The sequence below is a fragment of the Leptidea sinapis genome, chromosome 1 (genome assembly GCF_905404315.1).
Source record: "Leptidea sinapis chromosome 1, ilLepSina1.1, whole genome shotgun sequence".
Taxonomy (NCBI): Eukaryota; Metazoa; Arthropoda; class Insecta; order Lepidoptera; family Pieridae; genus Leptidea; species Leptidea sinapis.
Window position 1 is genome coordinate 2,864,636 of NC_066265.1, and position 25,030 is coordinate 2,889,665.

General features: G+C 34.7%; 1 protein-coding gene across 1 annotated transcript in view; it reads left to right on the forward strand.

Annotated features, from left to right (window-relative positions):
- The first annotated feature begins 1,577 nt into the window (after positions 1 to 1,577).
- LOC126979398 (serine/arginine repetitive matrix protein 2) overlaps positions 1,578 to 25,030 on the forward strand; it is a 55,838-nt gene continuing 32,385 nt past the window's right edge. The window contains exons 1-2 of the mRNA XM_050828682.1: positions 1,578 to 1,749; positions 8,931 to 9,183. The gene's annotated coding sequence lies outside the window, so the exon portion shown is untranslated. The remainder of the gene's footprint in view (positions 1,750 to 8,930; positions 9,184 to 25,030) is intronic.

The window sequence follows — 25,030 nt, forward strand, 5'->3', positions numbered from 1 at the left end:
AAAACTGCACGTCATAGAGTTTTTGTATGTAGCAATAGGCTCCCATCGTGCACTATGGTTTTTGCAAGTTAATACCTATAAGGGTATAGAAGATACGGGGGTTGAAACATGTGATTTCGAAATGTGTTATTATCATTAATCTTAAATAATTTGGATTGTTCTAGAAAATTCTAGAATGATCTAGAGATTTCTAGAATTATTGAATATGAACAACTATAGTACATTTAAAAATGACCCAGCGAATATTAAAATAACTTAAGATCTAATACGATTAATAGTTTTAATACATTTTCATTGGGTGATAATTATTATCTCTCGTTTATCATTTAATATGTTATTTCCCTATATCGATAAACATTGTATTTAGTTGATTTTGATTCATTTACTTATCAATACATTTAACATAAGCAAATTAATACATATTAATTAAAGTCATAAGATGTAAATGGTTGCAAGCACCTGCGGTAGCGAGCTTTTAATATTCGACCGTTAAAATAAGATTATTTTAATTCCAGATTTTATGACATTCTTTGATCGATCGTAAAAGTGCAGTTTCAATATAGCAATCTTAATTTTCAAATCCATACTCGCTTAACTGTCACTCTCATAACATATACCAGATACCAATCTAAAAATATCAAAACCGATATATACCGATATTGGTAAAAGCGCTTTTTACAATAAAATATGTCTCTACATTATTTTAGTTAATCACAGTATTCTTAATTTACTTACTGAATTTTATTTTCTACATTTCATATTGGTTAACTTTTAACGCGTGTTTTTATTTTTTGGTTAGCTATTATTCATTTTTGCTTTTTTAGTATTAAAACGATATTTATTTCGTAACAACAAATAATCAACTCTTTGGCACAAAGACACTATCATAACTTGACATAAGTGAGGGTATTAAAATAGGACACATTAAAATAGCTATCCTCGTAAGAAAAATGAGCTAGTATTTATCCGTCATTGTATTCCAGTTCCCCTGAAAACGTGGTCAGAAAATCTGAAATGTAGAGTTAAACAAAATAATAATAAAAATGTAACTTTTACACAAAAACTAATGTAAAAACACAGTCACAATTATACGTGTTTTAATCCTTTAAAAAGTATTTAATTTAATTGTGTAACACTCGCTTTAATCAAAGAAATTACAATAATTATATTTGTCAGCGGTCCTTGATAAGTGGGCGACGATTTCGATTCAACCCGACGTTTTTAAGTGGTTGAAAATCTCGTTCAAAGAATCAGTTACATAGATAAAAAACGGTGTAATACTATGTATTAATAAAACTTCCTTATATTTCAAAATAACAATTAATAACATTTGTAGAGTTCGAATATCACTTGTAAGTAAGTAAATTAATTAATAATTATGCAATCGTTTGTAAATGATGATTACTTAAAAATAATTGAAGTTAAATGACCTCAATGCAGAATGAGGGTAACGGTAGCCTCCCGTGCAGGCCACCAACTGGACAGTCCACTCGCTATTGGCTCTGGAAAGTAATCACTTGAATGGTCACTTTCTCTCCAACTCAGGTATTTGATATGTCAGCTCAGTCGGGCTCTAGCCGCCGTAGCGTGCACACCGCTATCGCGTTGTAGCTTCGAAATACTCAGTTTAGTTGATTATTGTTAGAAAGTATGCACTGTTTCATAATACAGTTAGTGTGTGATCTATTTTCAAGATAATCGTGAGAGTGAGGACGTGTTAAAGTGATTTATCACAGCAGCAGCACTTGTGTAAGTACTTACAGTGGAATTACCTTGTCTGATAAGTAATTAATGTACAACAAATACTTACCGTTTTTCATTAGATTCACATTATCGCAAATAAGAATATAACAGAGTTAATTTAACTTTAAAATAACATAGTGAAAGGTTGGACAAATTTTGCCACGAGTCTGCTATTAAAAATAAAGAGCCTGGTAAGGCGATGACTCGTTTATAGCAAAAAACTTGAACAGTTGTGTGCGAGTGGGAAACACATAGTCACCAACAAGTACGTTACCCCCGCGAAGAGCACTATTTATGTATCGCTGTATCTGTAATGAACGTGGAAAATTAAAATGAAATACTAGTTGACGAAACCGATTTGACTTCGACGATCTTTGTGACGTTTTACGATAATATATTGAACATGTATTTAGCGTTGCATTTTTTATTCGTATTGAATACAAAATGAAACAGATCTAAACTAACCGGAGGAATTTTCTATTGTAATCTTCTGCGCATATTTTTGAAATGATAAAATTTTGTAAATTATTGTAATACAAGAGAATTAAACCGGATGTTCTTTTAAATTAAGCAAAAACTTTGTAATACAAACAAAATTTTATTATTAAATTATTATTAAAAATATACAAACATTTTCTAACGTATTCTACGAAATGATTATTGCAATTTTCAGTCTTAAGAACCGAAAGAGTACCTAAGCAATATAAAGTAACATGTGCTCTACAATATTTTTAATTATAACAATTCGTTTCTTTTAGAATGCTTTTATTTCTTTTTGTTTTTTGGTAAATGGTATTAAAAGATAATAAAAAGCTCGAAATAGATGTTTTTAATTACAATTTGAAAGTAGAGAATAAATTATGAGTACCGAAGAAACGAAAGAGAGCAATGTCAAAGTTGCCTATACTCTACAATATTTTCATTTTTAATAAATTATTTCTGTTAGATTACTTTTAGTAAAATATATACTTAATTTTTCTTACGATATCATTATATCTAAAATTTTCAGTCTGTAGAAACGAAAGAGTAAGCAATACAAAAATAAAGTTACCAATACTCTACATTTTTATTTTTAATAAATTGTTTCATTTAGAATGCTTTTAATTTCTTTTTTTATGGTTAAAAAAGAACAGACAAAGCTATACTTAGATGTTTTCAATTACAATTTGAGAGTAGAGAAAAATATATGAGTACTGAAGAAATGAAAGAGTAAGGCAATGTCAAAGTTGCCTATACTCTACAATATTTTCATTTTTAATAAATTCTTCCTTTTACAATACTTTTCATTTGTTCTGATATTTAATGGCTTAAAAGGGGCAGAAAAAGTGCAAAATGATTTATAATATCAATTTTAGAGACTTACTGAAAAATTTAATTGACGACTCTACAAATTACATAAATAATTTTATTATTTTATTTAATTTTTAGTTCGGCGTTCTTCGTGGTTTATTATGAGTGTTTAATGTTTATTTATCCATATAGATCTTTGTTCTTTGACAATTTTCTATTTCTCGATGATGCATTGCAAGTAACCAGGTTTAGTAAATCTTAACTTCCGCAATAGGAGAGTAGATGTATTATAATCCGTTTCAAATTATTGACCAAAGGGGATGGTTTATTTATTTAGAATGGTTGAAGGAAAGATGATTGTGCAAATTAAATACTACGAAAGAGTTGATGCAGGATGCTACTGTAAATTAAGGCAGGAAATTATGTCCGTGCTCGTCATCAGAAAATTAACTAATAAAAACTTATATAACAATAACATGTAGATAAATTCTGTACATAAAAAGTGATTAAAATGGTTTTACAAAACCACCATGCCAGTAAAACTTTTTTTCACATTTAACATAATATTATTAATCGAATAATAAAAATAAATTTGTAAATTATATTATGCTTTACTTATTAACAAAATTCAAATATGTTATTATAATAATAACTTTGGTTATGTGTGAGCTCCCGCTCGGGAACCTGACTTGGAAGCTGTGGTTTAAATTAATGAATCAACTTCACACCTACTCCGCGGCTGCCTGTAATACGACACGCGATAGATTGACGAAAAAATTTGAGGCGATGTACTAACAAAACAATCGTTGGCGGTATCTTGTTATTAAATTATTATTAAAGGTAGAATTACTCTCGCAGAAATAGTTGACAACAATAATTATTGTTATAATAATAGCATCTGAGTTTTATCGCTGTGAATGTTATTGTTGATAATGCACATACTGGCATATCAAACAATGCGTGACGTGGACTTGTCCTTCAGAGTCAATGGTGCGCGACATTTTGACGACAAATCTGTATTGTAACTAGGGGATAAGGGGTCAGGTTAGACTTTGGTAGTTTTATAATTATAACTAGCTTCTGCTCGCGACTTTGTTCTCATTCCCTGTTAATAATAAACGTGAAGTAAAATTATTCTAAATTTCTTTCTTGATCTAACCTTTTTCACTACAGCTTTACATGACAGGGAGAAGTAATTTTATACTTGCTAGATAGACAGTGACAGCTGTCAAAATGGCGAAAAAATTTGACAGTTGACAGTTAACCTCAATTTTGAGCAATGCACGTACACTAACACAAAGTGTCATACAAAGCGCGAGTGTTTGACGTAGCTTGTCACGCGTACTAAAGTAATAAACCTAGCCTGTTTTCATCGGTTATCTAACAGCAAGAAGCTGTATCTAGACGTATAAATTATTTAAGAATAAATAAATAAATATTGACACACTTTTACTCAAATTATCTTGCACCAAACTACGCATAGCCTGTACTATGTGTACAAGATAACTTACTTAAACATACATAAATACATATAAACATCCATGACTCGACAACAAACATTCATATTCATCATATAAATGTTTGCACCTACCGGGATTCGAACCCGGGACATTTAGCTCAGAAGGCAGGGTCACTAACCACTGGGCTATAGGGGTCGTCAAAGGGGTATTTAAGGATGATAGGGACGAATCCAAAAAGCTGACCGTCAGACCTTCGCGAAGAGTCGAAGAAGGATATTTTTTGTTGACAAAATGTGGACCTTGTTTTGACTTTATCATATTAGCTTTGCAATTAGTTATCACATAAATTAACAAACCGGTTTAAACTATTAGTATAATATATTATTAAATATTGATTATTGTTGGGTTTCGTCCGTCTCGCCAACTCTTGGCAGTATTGTAAAAATAATAATTGACGATTGTTAAAAACATAATCTGACTTTGACGTGGTATCATTGTTAGCATTGTTGTTTTTGATTCTGGAAACGATGAACTCTTAGATTAGGGATTCGTCTCCGCTGCGATTTTTTTTATGAAAATAAGAAACGAGACGAGCAGGACGTTCAGTTGATGGTAACTGATACGCCCTGCCCATTACAATGCAGTGCCGCTCAGGATTCTTGAAAAACCCAAAAATTCTGAGCGGCACCACAATTGCGCTCGACACCTTGAGACATAAGATGTTAAGTCTCCTTTGCCCAGTAATTTCACTACGGCGGCCTTCAAACCGAAACACAGTAATGCTTATACATTACTGCTTCACAGCAGAAATAGGCGCCGTTGTGGTACCCATAATCTAGCCGGCATCTTGTGCAAAAGAGCCTGGTCAGCGCTCGAACTAGATAATACACTACCTAAGAACAATAGCTTTTTTATTACGGCAACTAATTGATGCTTGTATGCGTGGCATCTTGACACTTTACATTGAAATTAATAAAATACAAAATACTTACTGATGATATGTGATCCTAGTGTCTTTCTTATTTCTAGTAGTATTATTTTTACAAAGTTTTACTACGCAACGCGGCATTTAAGTTCCAATTACTAGCAAAGTTTACTAGAACATGGGGCACGTCAACGTGACACATTGTTCGAGACTGTTGAGGCTCAAGTACGCCCACTTGGGCGTAGTGTTAGTTGCCGCACTTTGCGACTACGCCTGCGGTATCTAGTTGGAGCGCAGCGGAGACCAATTCTTAATCTAAGGATGTACTATTGTGAGTTTTCTAATCGTTTCCAAATCTTGTTTTTCGCGTTGTTACCTTGAGTTTCATGCATCCATGACGTCACTCTCCTGCCAAAGCTCTTGCTTTCACTTTCTCATAGGTAATATTCTAGTCGTATATCGCAATGTCTAAACGTCTGACCCACGCATTGAAACTAAAATGGCAATTTGCCGGTCATATATTTCGAGGCACAGACAAGAGATAGACGATAAAGACAACGAAATGGAAAGGGCCGGTGGGCATTAGAAAAGTTGGAAGACCGTGTAATAGGTGGGCTTATTATGTAAGGGAATACGCTGGAAAAGACTGGCTAATGTTGGGCAAAGACCGTATAGTATGGAAGAAAATGGAGGGGGCCTTTACCCAAAGAGGGGTCTATACTACTAATTAAAACATAAATTATTAAGAAATAGACAAAACCCTACTAACATAATTTTTTTTGCTCTTTTTTAATTCTTATAATATTAGACTTAAGTTAACTTAAGGTTACTAAATAAATAATAATTATAAGTTTAGAATTTTTTAATTTAGTTTATTTAATTATGTAAGTAATTTAATATGGGAATAAAAGGCTTTATTTTTATTTTATTTATATCGCAATGTCGGTTTATACCGCTGTTTCAGACATTTAGGTTCTCTCATAATTCGCTACTAAGAGTTCTATTTTTTGTTCGAATTATTTAATAAGCGGTTTCAAAAATGTATAGCAAAACTACCTTTTGCTCGTGACATTGTCCGCCTTAAATCCGTATCGCCCCAAGTTGGCCGTCGTTGAATTTTCCCATTTCTAATTAAAACAAACTAAATACTAATAAAAATATGGAGTTTCATTACCAGTAGCCAGAAGACGTCCATTGCTGGACAAAGGCCTCCCCCAAAGATTTCCACGACGATCGGTCCTGCGCTGGCCTCATCCAACGTATTCCGGCGACTTTGACCAGATCGTCAAAATGGAATATGATAATAAAATTTTAATAAAACCTCATTATGGTAGGATTGCCTTGAATGCGATGTACGGGATTGACAATTCGAATTGACGGATAAATAAAATGTTGCTACCTATCCTGTATCCTATGTCCTTTTCTATACCCCTGACAACGTGTGCTAAAGTTCATGATAATCATTCCATCTAAACAAATGTTTGTTTTCATTGCACACACATAATATCATTTTAAAAGGTAAAATAAGATATTGTTGCAGATTTTTTATATTTAAACTAGCTGACCCAGCAAACATTGTATTGCCGATATTAAAATCGCGATACAAAAGTAACTATTGATCGTAGATGGGTGAAAATTTGAAGTTGTATGACTCATAATCAAACAAATTTAAAAAAAAGTCAAAAAAAATAAAAATTCGTGTCGACCACCATTAACATTTAGGGAGATAAAATATAGATGTTGTCCGATTCTCAGACCTACCCAATATGCACTCAAAATTTCATGAGAATCGGTCAAGCCGTTTCGGAGGAGTTCAATGTTTAACACCATGACACGAGAATTTTATATATTAGAGATATTATACCTATCTTTGCTGTCAAAGGCTGAGATCCTTAGAACGAGCTTAGACTTTGCTGAGACTTTACAGACATAAAATGTCAACTGACTCTCGGCCATTCCCAATATTCAGTCTGTTTCCGGTTGTGGCCTACTTGAGGTAAAAAAATAAAAGTAATAAATAAGTAACTGTCGTTGACTTTTCTGTTCCAATAAACTAATCGACGGTAACTCATCTTATCCGTACACGCTGTCTGTCAATGGGACGACGTATAGTTTACCAGGGATAGAAGTTTGTATGGAATTTCAACAGTGAACTGGCGATAAGAATGCCTTATCGGGTATATTGGGACAGCTTCAGATTATTGACAGCTAATTACTGACAGTAGAAGGTAGTAATTTATCTCTATCTGTAGATAGTATATTGGGAAAGGCCGTATAAAAAACGAAATCAAAGATAACGCTTAGCTTTATCTCAGCTAAGTTTTACGTAAGTAAAGTCTAAGTACGCTCTATAGATCTCAGCCAAGTTGGAAAAAAGAAAAATGTAATAATAATAGTGTCGGAGCAAGATTTTTTATCCGTTTATCACAATGACGGGAAAGCTCTTTTATCGAAAATTATTTATGGTACAGTTAACTTTTATGCTCGAGTAAGTTACAAATATTACGAATTATTTAAGTATGTATAACATTTTGGCGATCTAAAAGTAGCTGTATCTTTCCAATTCTAAGAATTCTAAGAATTGGAAAGATTACGGCTCATCAATAACAAGAATTATTGCAAATTATAGCATTTGTGAGAGCTGTGGGTATTTTTTTTTATTATAATGTTGTTATTGTTAATCATTATTAAATCTACTAAATGCCTTACAAATTCATAATAATATTACGCACAAAACTAGACTGTGAAATGCACGTTCCGTTGTACGTATGACAACATACTGTGCGTATGTACGTTGGCTACAACGCAATGGCGACTGGCGTGCTTATCAAGTAATTTATTATCTATGTGGCGTTTCCTTCACTTGTTCTCGGATAACTTATCGTTATCATCAGCACGTGTTTTATCATAACTCGTATTTCGAAATCATCATTGTTCTTCACATGAAACTGCAAACCAAACAATTATAATATTCGATAGAATTACTAAGAGATAACCTTTAACGCTCCGATGCTTAGCCTTGAGATTCTCTGAAGGTTATTAGCAAAAGGTTTATCTTGTGATTAATGACAAGTTGATGGAAATGTAATAATTATCAACCATTGATGAAGCTTTAATACGTACTTAACAGGAGTAGTGTATATATTTTCTGAGCGAACCAAACTCGTAGAATCTTGTTTAATGTAGTATATTATTATATTATGTGTGCGTGCCAACTACCAAGCCAATAGGTCGGCCAACCAGTCGACCAGGCAATCCCCCCCGCCCCCGCACCGAATCCCCTTCCCCTGTCCCCCCCAGTCCTCCCATTGCGCTAGCGACAACCAGTCAGCGTTAGGTCGTACGCCGAGCGGACGTTTAAGTGTTTGCATTAATAAATCGTATCTGGACGTCCTACTTAATTTTTATTTCCGTCTCTGTTCTTGTAAGTGTCATGGTATTTCTAATATCCGAATAAGAATGTAGAAATGTGTTAGTACGTGTGATATAATTGACAATAATTGTGTTTACAGGTATTGATGGTGGGGGTGTGAACCCAGTTTCGCTGGCGTGGATTCTATGAAAACATCTTATTCAGGAATAAACGCGTAAATGAGTGCAATAAACTTACATTGTGTGCTAATTGTGTTTGTGTCCCGATCTTAACACGTTATCAAAGTGAAGTGAACAATTTTAATACTACTGATAAGTTGGACAATAAAACTAAGTGTACAGTGATTAAAACATTCGGAGTTTATTTGGATATTTCACAGACCAATGGAAGTGGTAAGTCAATTGTATTTTTTAAGCCGTAGCAAAGTTCTTTAGTGCTAAATTAGAAATATCTTTGCCGTCTAGGAATCTTTACTCTTAAGATTATAAATTAAATACAAAACCTTTCATACGCCGAAGGATTTAAATTTTGAACAATATCCCTTATAACTGCTTGTTAAAAAGATCTATTATTTTTAAATGTTTGCTATTAGGTAGAAATAGAAAATATTCTATATCGAAATCTATTAATAACTAAAATTTAAAAATAATTAATATCATATAAGAAAACCTTTATGATCCTCTAAATGGGATTCGTTTCGTCTTCAGACATTTGTGAGTTAATAAAAAGAGCAGGTAGGGACGCGAGGATATCTTGAGAGGCAATAAATTGTCTTTCTATTCTCTAAAGCCATCTGCAGGTGCATTAAGAAATTCATTGAACCTTATACCATTTGTATTGAATTTTTTATGTGAAAAAGTTCCTACATATCTCAGTATATCGGCTTATATTTATTTATTGTTCGTTTCAAATATATAAGAAAGTAGTCGTAGACAATTTGAAACGGTCATTAGTCTGCATAGTATTAATTATCAGATATACTTATTGTGATTAAAATAATACTATCAACAACTGCTTTGTCTGTCTTCTATTATCAAAATTCTTTCAAGTCGTGAAAAAATTTCTACTAGGTATATTGGATTTATAGAATTCATTTCGTTCTCACACCTAGGTACCTATTACATCTCGTACTTTTGAAAGAAATAGATGCCATAATTTATCCATATATATTTTGGCCAACTAGTTTCAAAAGCAGTGTTGATTGTTCGTTTAAGATTCAGTTTGTGAACCTTTTACTTGTTATATTGCTGGTTTTCATTTACGAATGGACTAAAATACTACAAGTGACAATTACCTATTAGCTCAAGACGTTTTCTATTAAGAAATTTATTTGCACTATTATGGATCAACAAGTTAGTTACTAACGCGTTCGGCACAAGGCAATTGTAAAATACTCACACCTAGATGGCCTAAATTTTATGTTATCAGATATTCATAGACTTACAATATACCAACTAGCGTATATAAAAAAACCGTGCGAGAGTGAAGAACCTCTCGAACGGATATATACAGCAAGATAGAAAAGGAGAGCGAATCTACTGTTACTGTAACCTATTTTGGAAGGCAAATCGTAAAAACTCAGCCACGCTTCGCCTTAGTTTTTTGTTATTTTGAATTTTAAACTTGATTAAATGATTATGATTGTTATTAATTATTTTTGGCGATAATTAACTGTAGGTAATAGATATAGGTATGTGTCTATGCTAGACATTAAGCTGCTTGCAAATCGCATGTAAATGTCACGCCAAACGTCAAAATGTTTTTCATATGTCATCAAATTTTGTGTCTTCACGAGATATCCAGTGGTGAAACTGCTATTAATATAGTAGTCTAATTTAACTACCGGCTGTTGAGTTATGGAGCCATTACTTTTGCTATAACAATTAATTTTGCGATAATTAACTGTAAGGTAATTGATTCCTCGCCAATATTGTTCAACGCGTTAATGCATGTTTGGCGCGATCGTAAGCAATATTTTAGTGTCGTACCCAATGACGTTCTATACACATATATAAGGACATAATATATTTCGCAGTCTGATAGCGGAACGGCAAAAGAATGCTTAAAGACAATGTAAGCACATTTCTCTCTTTGTTTTATGAAAATGAGACGAGCAGGACGTTCAGCGTATGGTAATTGATGCGCCCTGCCCAATTACAATGCAGTGCCGCTCAGGATTCTTGAAAAACCCAAAAATTCTGAGCGGCACTACAATTCCGCTCGTCACCTTGAGACGTAAGATGTTTAGTCTCATTTGCCCAGTAATTTCACTAGCTACGGCGCCCTTCAGACCGAAACACAGTAATGTTTACACATTACACCTTCATTTAAGGAGTACCTACAGCATAGCACTGCTTCACGGCAGAAATAGGCGCGCGCCGTTGTGGTACCCATAATCTAGCCGACATCCTGTGTAAAGGAGCCTCCCAGTGGTCTTTAGTCGTGTATCAAGTGTCACTGTCCGGATCAATCATGTTTTACATTGCTGCTAATTGGTCAATAGACCAAGAATATTTTAAACAACTGGCGTAAATGCGGCAATGTAATATGTATATATATTCGAAGCATATTACGGTGTAATATGTGGCATGTTCCATATTTCGGCTTTGTTTTTATGCGACGTGATTTTTCTATAAGTATAGAACGTCATTGGCCGTATCAAACACATCCTCATTACAAACAGTATTGGCCGATCCGTCTTTACTTATCTAATAGAGAGACAGATCTTGTCTCACGCGCTACGCGACCTCGCAATCGCGACCGATTTAGAATTGTTAACTTTTATAGTATATAACTAGCTGACTCGACAGACGTTGTTCTGCACATAATAAATAAAGTACGGTACTTTATGAATTTGTCAATACTTCATAACATCAAGAATTATTTCGTAAATATAGTCCCTGTTGTTATAATGAAATTGTTTCACAGCAGAACTGTCAAACCGCGTGTCAATAAATTCTCTCACAGAAAATATGTCCATGCAAAACAAATATTGGAAATAAAAATAATTATGGGTACCAAATCGAAATAAAAAGTATCCTATCTCTCAAGTTGGACTAAACTGCACTCTAGAAGTAATTTCCATTTAAATCCGTTCATTAGTTTAGGAGTCTATCGCGGACAAACAACGTGTCACGTAATTTATATATATTATAAGATATACAGATTTATTTATTATTTTTATAGCTACGTATTATTGGTCGTGTTTGCTTTAAAGGTCGTAAGTATAGAGTAGGTATTGTTTTGAAGTCCAAAAATTCTTATAGTCCAAACACATGGTCGGATTTGGTACGGCCATACCATCGGGAGCATCGCACCAATTGATCCGCTACCAGACCACGTCCGATCGTCGTCATGTGTTTAGACTATTTATTAGGCGCGCTGAAATCTTAATTAAAAAACATTACCACTGGTATATTTGCTGGTCTGTCAAGACGAAACATGTGCCTGGTCTTAAATTAGTGACAACTTGTGAATAAAAAGAACTTTGACTTTGAAACAAACAACTTTTGACCAAAGTTTGTAGATTAAAAAATTATAAATATAAAACAAGGACTCGTTATTAATAGCGTTCTATTTAAATAATTCTATATTAATTATTGTTGAAGTTTGTGACGTAATCGGCTTGCGAACCGTTCCAAGTTTACGATACTCTTATTTGCCAATATGGCTTCCATTTGGAAGCAGGCTTTACAAAATAAAGTTATGAATAACAGTTTAGAAGATTTATCTTTGTCTTGCAATATTTTTAATTTATTTTTTTTTTTCTCCATAATAATTATGTTATGTCATTGTCTGTAATGACTGATTTGTTGGTAGCGCGAAGGCAGAAGGCATTTATTTGCTCAAAATTGATTCCTTAAGAATTCTTTTTGATGTCATTTCTAATATGCTAGATACTGCTACCGCTTCGGAAACAAATGGCGCTCTGAGAGAGACGATGCGGCGCAAGAAACACTCCCAGCATTCTTTTTTTGCGCTTTTTTAAATCTATATATATAAAAGAGATTTCCACGTATATAGTCACTCATCACGATATCTCTGGAACTATTAGAGCTAAAGAGTTGAAATTTGGTAGGAATATTCTTTTCACCGAGTAGAGGTCAGTTAGGAACGGATTTATCGAAATTCCAAGTTTTTTTTTTTATTATGAATAGAACAACGTCTGTCGGGTCAGCTAGTATATTATTAAATATATAATGTTTGTATTGTTATTGTTATTGCTATTGCTATAAAATAATCATAATCTAGTCCCAGGCTAGTCGATCACTTCGATATTCAGCTCTGGAGTAGTAGGATTTACGAAGATAGTAGCGTATAGAAGAACTGACAGACCCTAATGGGTGCTAATTTCGATTTGACAGTGTGTACTTGACAGCTAGTGGTATAATAAAAGATAATTTATATGTCTAGAAAGAGCCTCTTGCTGCGAGATAACCGGTGAAAACAGGCCAGGCTTATTACTTTAGTGTGCGTGACAACTGACATGCTACGTGTTATCGTGTTAGTGTGTATTTTCGACGTTTTCACAACTGTCACGGTCTATTTAACTAGACGTCTAAATGATCTAGTTAATATTCAAAATGAATGAAACTGAAGAACTAACTCCAAGTATGGCTGACCAATCAAAATCGGTTACAGTAACAAAAACACCCGACTACTTCTCTCTGGCACGCTCTGTTTTTCTATACGCTAGTATATTATTGAAGCACAGGGCAAACTGGTGCATTACTCGATGAATGCGAGTAATTTATACAAAACCAGCTTTTAATATAATAATAAGTTATTTTAATTAACTAACTCGGCAGCGGTTGATGATTCACGACTTGTACGGCTGTGGAAAGTTGCCTTGGTATTGGTTTTATAATTTTGTTCATTTTAATTGCGATCATACTTTTATTTTGGACTTAACTATTCTACTATTTAGATAACTTTGAGCTACTCTTGTCGATATTTCCATCTGCCATGGCGTTTAAGTATTTATTTTGCTTTAAAAAGTACCGCCGCCGGCTAGTTACAGTAATTAAAGATAGGTATACAAATTCAAATTCAAAGAATTTTATTCAAATTAAGATCTCTTATTAAAAGTCAAACACTACCATCCATTCGAAATAGTACCTATGTATGCCTAAGTTTGTTGCGCCCGTTCTTCTCAGGTCTGAGGCATACTTTTTGGAATGTGTGGTAGTTTTTGACTTTCATTAACTGATATCATATCCTATTTTGTATAAAAATATTTGAAATTGAAATTGTCAGAGACGACCTAAAAGAATACATAATATATAAACTTATCATCGAACAAACCGCAGTTAGAATTGGCTACAAGAAATGCATCTAAGACAGTTATGTACGGTCGCGCATCGACTAGACATCCTGCCATCAGCTATCTTATTAAATTAAGTGGTGAAATTGTTGTCTATCACAAAAACATAAAGTAGGTTTTATATGTTATGTATTGCGCCAGCGCAGCTCAGTGCACGGTAGAGTAGATACACAGAACTGGGTCAAGGCACAGCGACACTAGCGCCGCGTTCAACCACAACGTCGGTGTTCCTAATCGTTGCTAAACATGACATTTCACTATTTCGATGCACTCTCATAGTCAGGCTATGCGTATATGTAAATATAGAGACGCCCACCGGACCGACCGATGGTTCGGCCGTACCAAATGCGACGATGTGTTTAGGGTATAACAGAGAAGGCAAACTAGGAATAAAATAAGAACAGTGGAAGGCTCCTTTGCATAGGATGCCGGCTAGATCAACGGCGCCTATTTGTAGACTCTTTCTTCGACCACTTCAGATACGTCATCAACAAAAGATATGGTGAGATTCATGAAAAGAATCAATCTTAGCAGTGAGCTATAGTTAAGGCGAAGAGTAAGCATAAAACACGCAAACATGGTGTTTTTAGACAAGTTTTGTGGTTAAAGTATAGCATTTCGAGCTATGAACACTACTTAATCCTGTTACACATATCCTTAAGTCTTATTTGTAGGTTGCTAATGCTTGCTGTTGGTCATAGTTAACACTGCCGAGCCTTTTTGAACTGCCACATTTCTTTGAAGTTAAACAAGTTTTTTGGCATGGCGTGACGCATTTTTTTGGTACTTCTATCAGAACAGTTATTCTTATAGCTTGTACTTTTTTGTGTAGGATCATTTATTCAGATTAGTAGTGAATAACGAGGATTGTAAGCATATAAACTGTTTTCCATGCAAGAATTTTGAAAATATTGGCTTTGTTACATAGATGGCGGGCCGGCAGCCGTGTACTCATATCGCTCAAGGTCGCTGGCATTTAGTGTCGCCTTAACAGTGGCTATCACAATAGATCACATTGGTCGCATAATGAAGTATGAATTGCACATTTCGGCCTAAGATTTGTATCTCTCAATGTTTGATTAAAAACTTGTTTTCGCAAAAAGATTTACAACATATTATTTAAATGATGTGGTTCTACAACATTCAAAGAACACTTTCCCAATTCTGCTTGGCTTTAGAAAAGGCGCCGTTGCGCAAAGTTTACTTTGGTCTTCTATACAAACTATTCAAATAAAGTGAAAACCATTCAATTAATTTTAAATGGTGGCTCGTTTTCCGTTAGAAGTGCTTTTAAGGTTTAAAACGCGTGTAATTATAACGTATATTACATGAATTTATTTTTACTATATATATAGATATCCGTAGGATAACCAAAGTAACCGACATAGTCCAAGCGATTGCGAAACTGAAGTGGCAGTGGGCAGGGTACATAGTTCCACGGACAGATGGCCGTTGGGACAGTAACTTCCCATAAACATTGGCCAATAAAATGAGCCAAATTCAAATTCTAGCTTTGGACGTCAACTTCTCGGCCACCCTGTATATTTCATGCACAAATAGATTGCACTAGCACGTTTTGGCTCATGACTCTATTTTATTTTTCAAAGGCCATGATTATAAGTCAGTCGTAGATAAAATCAAGACAAGCCCAAAAGAATTTGCAGCGTCGCTCTTCAAAATCAAATAAAAAAGCCTATTTTTCAAAAAATAAATCTATCGAGATTTTTTTTCGTAATAGTGTTTTTGAAACTTCAATAATTTATATAAAGAAATGAAGTATTTGAAGTAGATTTTTAAAAATGTTACTTTTTAAGACTATAGCGCCTTAATTTGGTCGTTAATCGTCTTCGTTTAACCACGTGAGATTCGTTTCAAACTACCTTCAAAAGGAGTATTACGGCCGTTCCCAATATTCAGCCTATCTCTTACTTGAGGTAAAAATCGTAAGTATCGTTGACTTTTCTGTCCCAATAAATTTATCGACGGTAACTCACCTTATCGGTACACGCTGTCTGTCGATGGGACGACGTATAGCTTACGAGCGATAGAAGTTTGTATGGAAATTATATTATAGAAAAAAGAAATATATACTTATTTTGTGCGTCTGTTGTAATTAAACTCCTATATATTAAGACTAGCTGACCTGGCAAACGTTGTTTTGCCAGATAAATTATATATGTAAACCTTCCTTGAGCTTCAACGAATCTATTACAAAAGATTTCATTGAGATCGGTCGAATAGTTTAGTAGTTATTACATACAAACATACATTCTCTTTTATATATATATATATAGATTATTGAATTTAGCTATTTAATGTGTATTAATGACGTATAATATAAAAATTCCAATATTGACAATCAAATATTTGTATGCCGATATATTGGCGAATTGTGCTGTACACCAATAAATTGTTAACAACTATGTTACCACGATTCATACAAATAAATCATTTCATTTAATTTTATTTAATTTAACGCAATGGGAAAACTTGAAACTAAAGGCATGACTAGAAACGTCATTATTCAAGCAATGTATTCGTACCCGTGGGGGTAATTCCTCACGGAATTTTATTTTTAACAGTGGATTGATCCATCTACTGTAGGTACCTATTCAATATCTCTTATGGTTTTTTTTATATTAATTTACATTTTTTTAACTTATTTGTGTAATTCATTGAGTATTTTTGTAGCATCACTTTATATCTAGACTAGCTGACCAAGCAAACGTTGTATTGCCGATATTAAAATCACGATACAAAAGTAACTGTTGATCGTAGGTGGGTGAAAATTTGACGTTGTATGTATTTTTAAGGCTGACTCATAATAAAACAAACCCAAACCCCCGGGAGACGGGGGCCCCCCGACGTGCGTAAGCAAAAATTAATAAAAACTTTTGCTTGCCGAAAAAAAGGCAAAGGTAGTAAAAGTGACAGATAGAAAATAATTATGAATAAATATTTCTTTTAATTTCATGCAAACATTTTTTTCTTTTGTGAAAAATCTTTACCCTTCTTATAGGCCCCCAAGCAAATTTTATACGGGGCCCCACCAAGGCACGCTACGCCTTACTACTGGTTGAATTTATTAAGACGTCACGCAGTATTTTCAACTACCAATTAGATAAATTAGTATGTTTCGACCTTCGCGCCGCGTCATTGCAATCGCACCCATACACTAGAATGAGCACAGCAATCTATCACTCTTTGGAAGTGCTGCTTTTCAACAACTTCGTTTTATCCCATGGACGAGTAAAAAAAGAAAAGGTGGCTGTCAAGGTGCTTTTGTGCCTGTTTGATATTCGCCAAAAGGCACGAAAGCACTTTGACAGCCGCCAGTCCAGTGGTAAATAGTACAGGTCAGTGTGTACAGTTCATTACTCTTCGGGATCAATTTTTAGATTAGATGTAAATCGCCTAAAATGGCAATCAACCTAAAATCAATTTTACTCTTCACTACAGTGTGTCAATGTCGAGTAACCTTGAATAGTTAGCGCAGTGTGATGACTGAATTCTACAGTCAATCAGTCTCGATAAATGAACAATGTTTAATGAAGCATTTTTGCGATTTGAGCTCTTAAAGTAAGTAGGTTTAAGAGCAGTTCTGCACAACTTTTAGCATGAGTTCCGAATTATAGTAAACGTTTGAACTATTCTGCAAATATTTCGGGTAACAGCAAGCAAAGCATTCATATTCAAATAACAGTATCACTTAAAATTACTAAATTCAAATTCAATTTTTCTTCAAAATAGGATATGACATCACTTATTGAAAGTCAAAAACTACCGATTCCAAAAGGAATGCCGCAGACCTGAGAAGAATGGGTGCAACAAACTCAGCGGGCTTGTTTTTTCATCAAAAAATATGTTCACAAAGTAATGTCGTACAATTAAACTTATTATTTAATAGCCTGAGGGCGTTCTTCCATTCCCATTCTGTGGAATCATCAAGAAAGTCATTTATGTTATAGTACCTTTACCACACAGACGTTTTTTAAAAATTCTTTCAAATACATATTTAAATTGCAAAAAAACAAACTTTTGACATGTGTCATTTTCTTGATCTAGAATATAGATGAATAAAGGCAAAAATAATACAGGATTTTTTTTTGAAAGGATATGCCGAATCCTAAATTGTTTCTTATTAGCGTCCACGCGGACGACGTCACGGGCAGTACTTAGATTTCAATATATCACACATTTAATAAAACAAAGGCATTTGTTTTAAAAATTCAAAATGGAAGCTATCCCTAAACACATAAATCAAACTTCGAAACGTTTTTAACCCAAAACAATATGTAGGTACATCATAATTGTTTTATGTTTGTCGTTAGCCGAGATATGCATTTGATAACATTGATAATATTGAGGGCATCGTCTATGAGTATGCTTAACGACGCACCTCAATAACAATTATTATTAAATCGACACTATCTGTTGTAAATTAGAACAATTTCTTATTGGTTGCGATATCTCGTCTGTTCAAATTTCAGGTCAAGGATTTTTAGGTTAATAACTGGACGCGTTTTGTGATATCAGATTTATTTATTTTAGTTTGATTATTTCTCTAAACATTCGAAATCTTTTACGATGTATTTTCTGCCGTTAAGCAGTAATGTGTAAGCATTATTGTGTTTCGGTCTCAAGGGCGCCGTAGCTACATACTTAACACTTAACACACGACTTAACATCTTATGTCTCAAGGTGACGAGCGCGATTCTAGTGCTGCTCAAAATTTTTTGATTTTCCAAGAATCCTGAGCGGCACTGCATTTTAATGGACAGCGTGTATTAAGTATCATTATCTGAACGTCCTGCTCTTCTTGTCCCTTATTGTCATGAAAAAAATATCATGATCAACAGCCGAAAGACATCCACTGCTGGACAAAGGCCTCCTCCAAAGATTTTCACGACGATCGGTCCTGCGCTGCCCTCATCCAAACGTATTCCGGCGATCTTGACCAGATCGTCCATCTTGTGGGGAGCCTACCAACACTGCGTCTTCTAGTACGTGGTCGCCATTCGAGGACTTTACTGCCCCAACGGCCATCTGTCCGTCGAACTATGTGCCCTGCCCACTGCCACTTTAGTTTCGCAAGCATTATTATAAAAATATATGTAACAAATATTATCGAGATTTGCAGTGTCTAATGTGTCATTTGCCCTGTAATTTCACTAGCTTCGGCGCCCTTCAGAGCGAAACACAATAATGCTTACACATTTGCTTCACGGCAGAAAAAGGCGCTGTTGTGGTACCCATAACCTAGCCGGTACCCTGTGCAAAGGAGTCTCCCACTGGTAAATAGGTTTGGTAATTTTTAAATAGGCCAATCAATACATTTCATATGATTGTTGTAGATATATGTATATAAATACTAGCTGACCCGACCGACGTTGTTCTGTAGATAATAGAAAATTACTATTTTTTATGTATTTGTCGATAATTTTTCATAACATAAAGATTATTTCGTAAAAAATGCTCCCTGTTGTTATACTGAAATTGTTTTACAGCAGAACTGTCAAATCGTGCGTCAAAAAAGTCTCTCACAGAAACGATGTCCATACAAAACAAATATTGGAAATAAAAATAATAAGGTCCCAAATCGAAATAAAAACTATACTATCTCTCAAGTTGGACTAAACTGCACTCCATGAAGTAATCCCCATTTAAATCCGTTCATTAGTTTAGGAGTCCATCGCGGACAAACAACGTGTCACGTGATTTATAAATATTAAGATGTATATGTAAGATGTGCGTCTTTAGAATTGTAAACAAACGGAGTTATGTGTGGAGAAGATAGCAGTTCGCACTAGCTTCGACCACCGGCCACCGACCTACATAGATATGGACTATCACTACTGATAACAACAGTACCACTTTCTCTTATACTTGTCACCGCTATCAGCTTGTCGCCTAATACCCGAATTTTTAACTTTATTGCCATATAAATAAAACTTAAGCCGGCACAACCACAAGATAAAAGTTAAACGTTTAATAATATTAATGTAATAGCCTAAACACATGATCGGATTTGGTACGGCCGAACATCGGACGCAGCCATATTCGATGGTATGTCGCATTGCCCATCGCATAAAATTATTATTAGAACTTGGTATTGAGAGTATGCTATGGTAGAGTTGGTGACGCCTCGAGCTCCAGCAAGGCTTCAGCCAGCGCCGCATTTTTGCAAACAAATCCAATGCGAAGAAGGAGAACTGCCATGCTGCACACCATGCCGGACTTGCCGAGGTGCAGCGCCGAGAAAAAGAAAGGTCAAAACTTCAAGATATTGCACTTGATGCCAAAGAAAATATATTTAATTATGCGTTACTTTGCGGAAATCCATAATTATACAAATGATTTAAGTTTTCTTTAGCTTTAATTCCGCCAATATTTGTTTTTAAAACAATTCGACACGTGTTTCGCCTCCTCCATCATCCTCAGGACGTGTTGTCTCGCCAAAATCTGACACGAGACTCCAGTCTCGTGTAGAGGCGAAACACGTGTCGAATTGTTTTAAAAACAAATATTGGCGGAATTAACACTAAAGAATACTTAAATCATTTGTATACTTGATGACAAAGGTTGTCTTGGATAAATATTAAATTAAATTGGTGCGAGGCGCCCACCGATGTCCAATGGTCCGGCCGTACCAAATCCGACCATGTGTTTAGACAATAAGTTTACCGTTTCAATCTGATATTTCAACGGAATGAAAAAGTCATATTTTTTCAGATTTGATATTGTTGCAGATTTTTTATACTTAAATATTATACCTATCTTTGTTGTCTAAGGCTGAGATTCATAAAGGCTAGAGCGAGTTTAGACTTTGCTCAGACTTTACTCACACAAAACTTAGCTGAGTGTCATAAAACGCGAACTTGACTTTTGCATAGGGCTGTCTTACGGCCGCACCCAATATAGTCAGTAATTAGCTGTCAATAATCTGAAGCTGTCCCAATATACCCGATAAGTCATTCTTATCGCCTTATATTGGGACGCATGAATTGAAATTTCCACAAACTTATATCGCTGGTAAGCTTTACGTCGTCCCATTGACAGACAGCGAGTACGGATAAGGTGAGTTACCGTTGATAAGTTAATTGGAACAGAAAAGTCAACAATAGTTACGATTTAATCTCAAGTAAGAGATAGATTGAATATTGGGAACGGCCGTTAGTGATAACGTAATTTGCATAACAAAATATAGACAGAGACACAAACTAATGACATGTGTAGAACGAAGGAATGGTATTTAATATGAATTGTTAGTATGTAATAGTAAATTAAATACAGCTATTTATAGCATTTGCATTTGCTCGTGTGCGCTCCGAGTCTTTGATCTAACTTATTGCGAGAACGTAAACAATGCCAGAAGCAACATCATGATTGTATGAACAGATTTTACGTCTTTATTTACTTTAAAGGTCATACATACAATGCACGTTTTTGCAAATGCTCTAATCTTATTTTGTGAAAAACACTATCGGCCTTATAAACAAACTTGGTATAAACCTGAGAATAAACCAAGAATATGCAAAAATTTTCCAAATAGACATTTTGCTAATTATTGGTTTATTGGGACTTAAAACGTTTCCCGGGTCTATTTGCAAGGCTGCTTGACATTCGGGAAACCTCAGAATTATCATTATATTGACAGTGTTGTCAGCCATATAGTTAACTTTTTGCATAGGTATTGTTATTTATCCATATTGTTTATTCTCAGATATAAAGTTATAATAATAATAACTTACAAATAAACTTCTTCTTCAAAAAAAATATTTGTAAGTTTTTTAACCAGTTTATTTGTAAGGTCGTATAAATCTGATAATGGTTATACAGATTTTTCTGTAAAAATGTTCTCTTGCCTTCAGTTTTATAAACACGACATTTTTTTTTTCATTTTTCTTAGAAAAGAATCAGTCACGATAAAAGCACCATTAATTTATTTATGATCCACTTTGATGCAGCTGAGGTATAGATGGCACGGATGGATGTGAAATTCAACTTCTTTGTTCTAAATCATTTACTTGGAATATCCCACTTCTGACTTAAAGTAAGTAGATGTGTGAAAGGCGTTTAAATTCATACTTACATTTAACATCATTTTAAATTACGATAATTTGCCATAAAAGTAGACAATCAAAGTACAAATTTTAAAAAACAACACTTATCGGCCGTGATAAGTGAGCCCTTTATGTAGAAACACGCTATCTCAATTTACGTGATAGCACAATCTCAATCGCTATGCGGAAGTACGCGAGTACCGTACTATACGTAACGTGCCGTCATTATAATATTGATATCGTGTCGCTGTTACGAGTATATTTACGATTTAAATATTATTCTAAGGCCGATTTATGTACGTATTTAAATAATAAAATCGTATTCAAACTAATATATATTTATCTGAATAATTTCTGTTAAGTTCATTCTGTTAAGTTTAAAGATCACGTGCAAGCAACTTATTAAGAAAGTGTGTATGCACAAAGCTTACTTAATATTATTATAGTCTAAACACATGATCGGATTTGTTACTGCCGAAACTTCGAACGCGAACCATTTTAGATTGTATTTTATATCGCTCAAGGTCGCTGGCATTTAGTGTCGCCTAAGGGATGACATACTATATCTATTGTTTCAATTTTAACTAATCAAATAATGATAACACATTGCCGAAGGCTTTATACATTATTCCCGAATACTTACATCACATTTTTTTTTCTAGACAGAACAGCGTCTGTCGGATCAGCTAGTTTAACATAACATTATATTAACCAATTTCGGTGTCGATTGAGCTCGATATATACCACTGGACTGGCGGCTGTCAAAGTGCTTTTGTACCTGTTTGATATTCACCATTTCGGCGCTGTTGGCCATGTAGCGAGAGTCTGCGGTACTAAAACTAGTGATGAAAACCTCAGCAAACATCGATAGATAGTGGCAAACCATTTACAAAATAAAATGTGTACAAATGTGTGAAAACAAGCGAAGTTAATTCAAAATGCAAAAATACTTCACAGTATTGTACATTCTTTCGCACCCATTTGTATTATACGTCAAATTATTAGTTCTCTGGACGTTCGCGAGTAGCGCTTCAAATAGGCACAAAAAATTTGCTGTCAAACATATGGAACAGCCTATCCAGTGGTGTTTATACAGGTCAGTGCGATTGACCGACGGCGGTAACTGTCATTAGTTAGTATCGGCCTTATCGAGGTGTGTTCGATGCTATGCGTCAGCAACAATGAGTGACCTAGAAGTGACACCCTACGGAGTACGGCAACACAGCCACGTACCGTATAACATTGACTTTCACATCGCGTGACGTAATGCGCCCGCGCAGACGTTAGGTAAATGTTGAGCCGCTTTCTCTTACTTTCACCGACGCTTCCGCAACCGGCAACTAGCGCTAGTCCTCGCTCTGCGCGAATAGTTGCGAAATCAAATCTCTAATTTAGCTAAATTTTTTGAAGTTATACTTTTTTAGGCGCAAAAGTAACAGGTTGAAGTTGGTTCCTAAAATTTTCTGACGTTTGCGTCATTCGTTATTTTTTTTTTTGGTTTGTTCGTCGATTATTAGGACAGGCAAAGGGTTCAAGCCCATACAGCCGTATTCATTATTTAATAATTAATTTTCAAAGCCATCTTTTCAAGGTTTTTTACAAAATTGTTCTTTCTAAAACGTAGAATAGCACGAGGAATAAATCATTTTAATTATTTTTGCTTCGTAAGGTTAAAGTACGCACACATTTTTTTTAAGTTATACTTATTATGGCACGTTAGAGAAATATTATCAGAGTATATAGTATATATATTAATATTTTGTTTGTAAAGCCTTCTTTAATACAATTCTTTCTACAAACGTAAAATAGCATGAGGAATATTTTTTTAAGGATTCTGCTAGGAGTGAGAGTAAAAGAAGTTTTACTTGGTTATTTATTTATTTAATTAAATTGCGTTACATGCGACTTAGTTACTAAACAAAATTGTAGTACTAAATTATTATCACATGCACCTCGTAATAAGGCATAGCAATGAACGACAGAGGGACATTAAATTTGGTTTAGGAATCATTTCAGGTTTAGGCAGATAAGATAACAAGCAGGGCACATACGTCGAACTCAGATTGAAAACCACTACCGACCGAGAACCTCATCTGTTATCAATCTCAGCTGGAAGCTAAACAGCCTTTCTACCGAAGACAGCCAAATTTATTGCTCACATTGAATTTAGTCGTTTGTCTAAAACAACTCTAATAACATTAGCTCAACATATTCATTCTGATTTATGTGTCTGGTTGAAGCAGCAGGCCCAGCACCAACTAAAGTAGCTTGGACTTGAGAAGGAGCCAGAGTGTCGACGCATGTCGCGTCCCACACCAGCTTCTTTCCCCGTGCCAAAGCCACAAAGGTCATTCCACCAGGACGCTTGCCATCGCGACAGGCGACAACCATTTGGCTATAAAATAACTGCAAGCGCCCAGCGGATGACATCATTAATGCTGGCGTGACGACCGATATGAAGTCTTCTTCAAGAGGTTACAATATCTCTGGACCTAACGTAGATGACGTCACATTGTCGCTTTAGTACGGTGTGCAAAACAAGCATCACTAGGATATTATTATAAATAAATAAACAACGATTAATTTCGTCAGTATTATAGACTGATGTAAAGCACGAAAATATCACGACGGTAATGAAACTGCAAACCGTACTGACGCAACAGGACGAGCGCGAGGGGGTGAAAGGAATTGAATAATTTCCTCTCATCATTTTTCATATCGTGCCTAAGGAAGTATAGCTTCAATAACTCTGTCGCCCACTTATATTCGCAAGAAACGCCATCGGCCAGTTCCCACGAAACAACGATGAATAATATTGTAATTCCAAATAATAACTCTGTTATGTAACGAGTT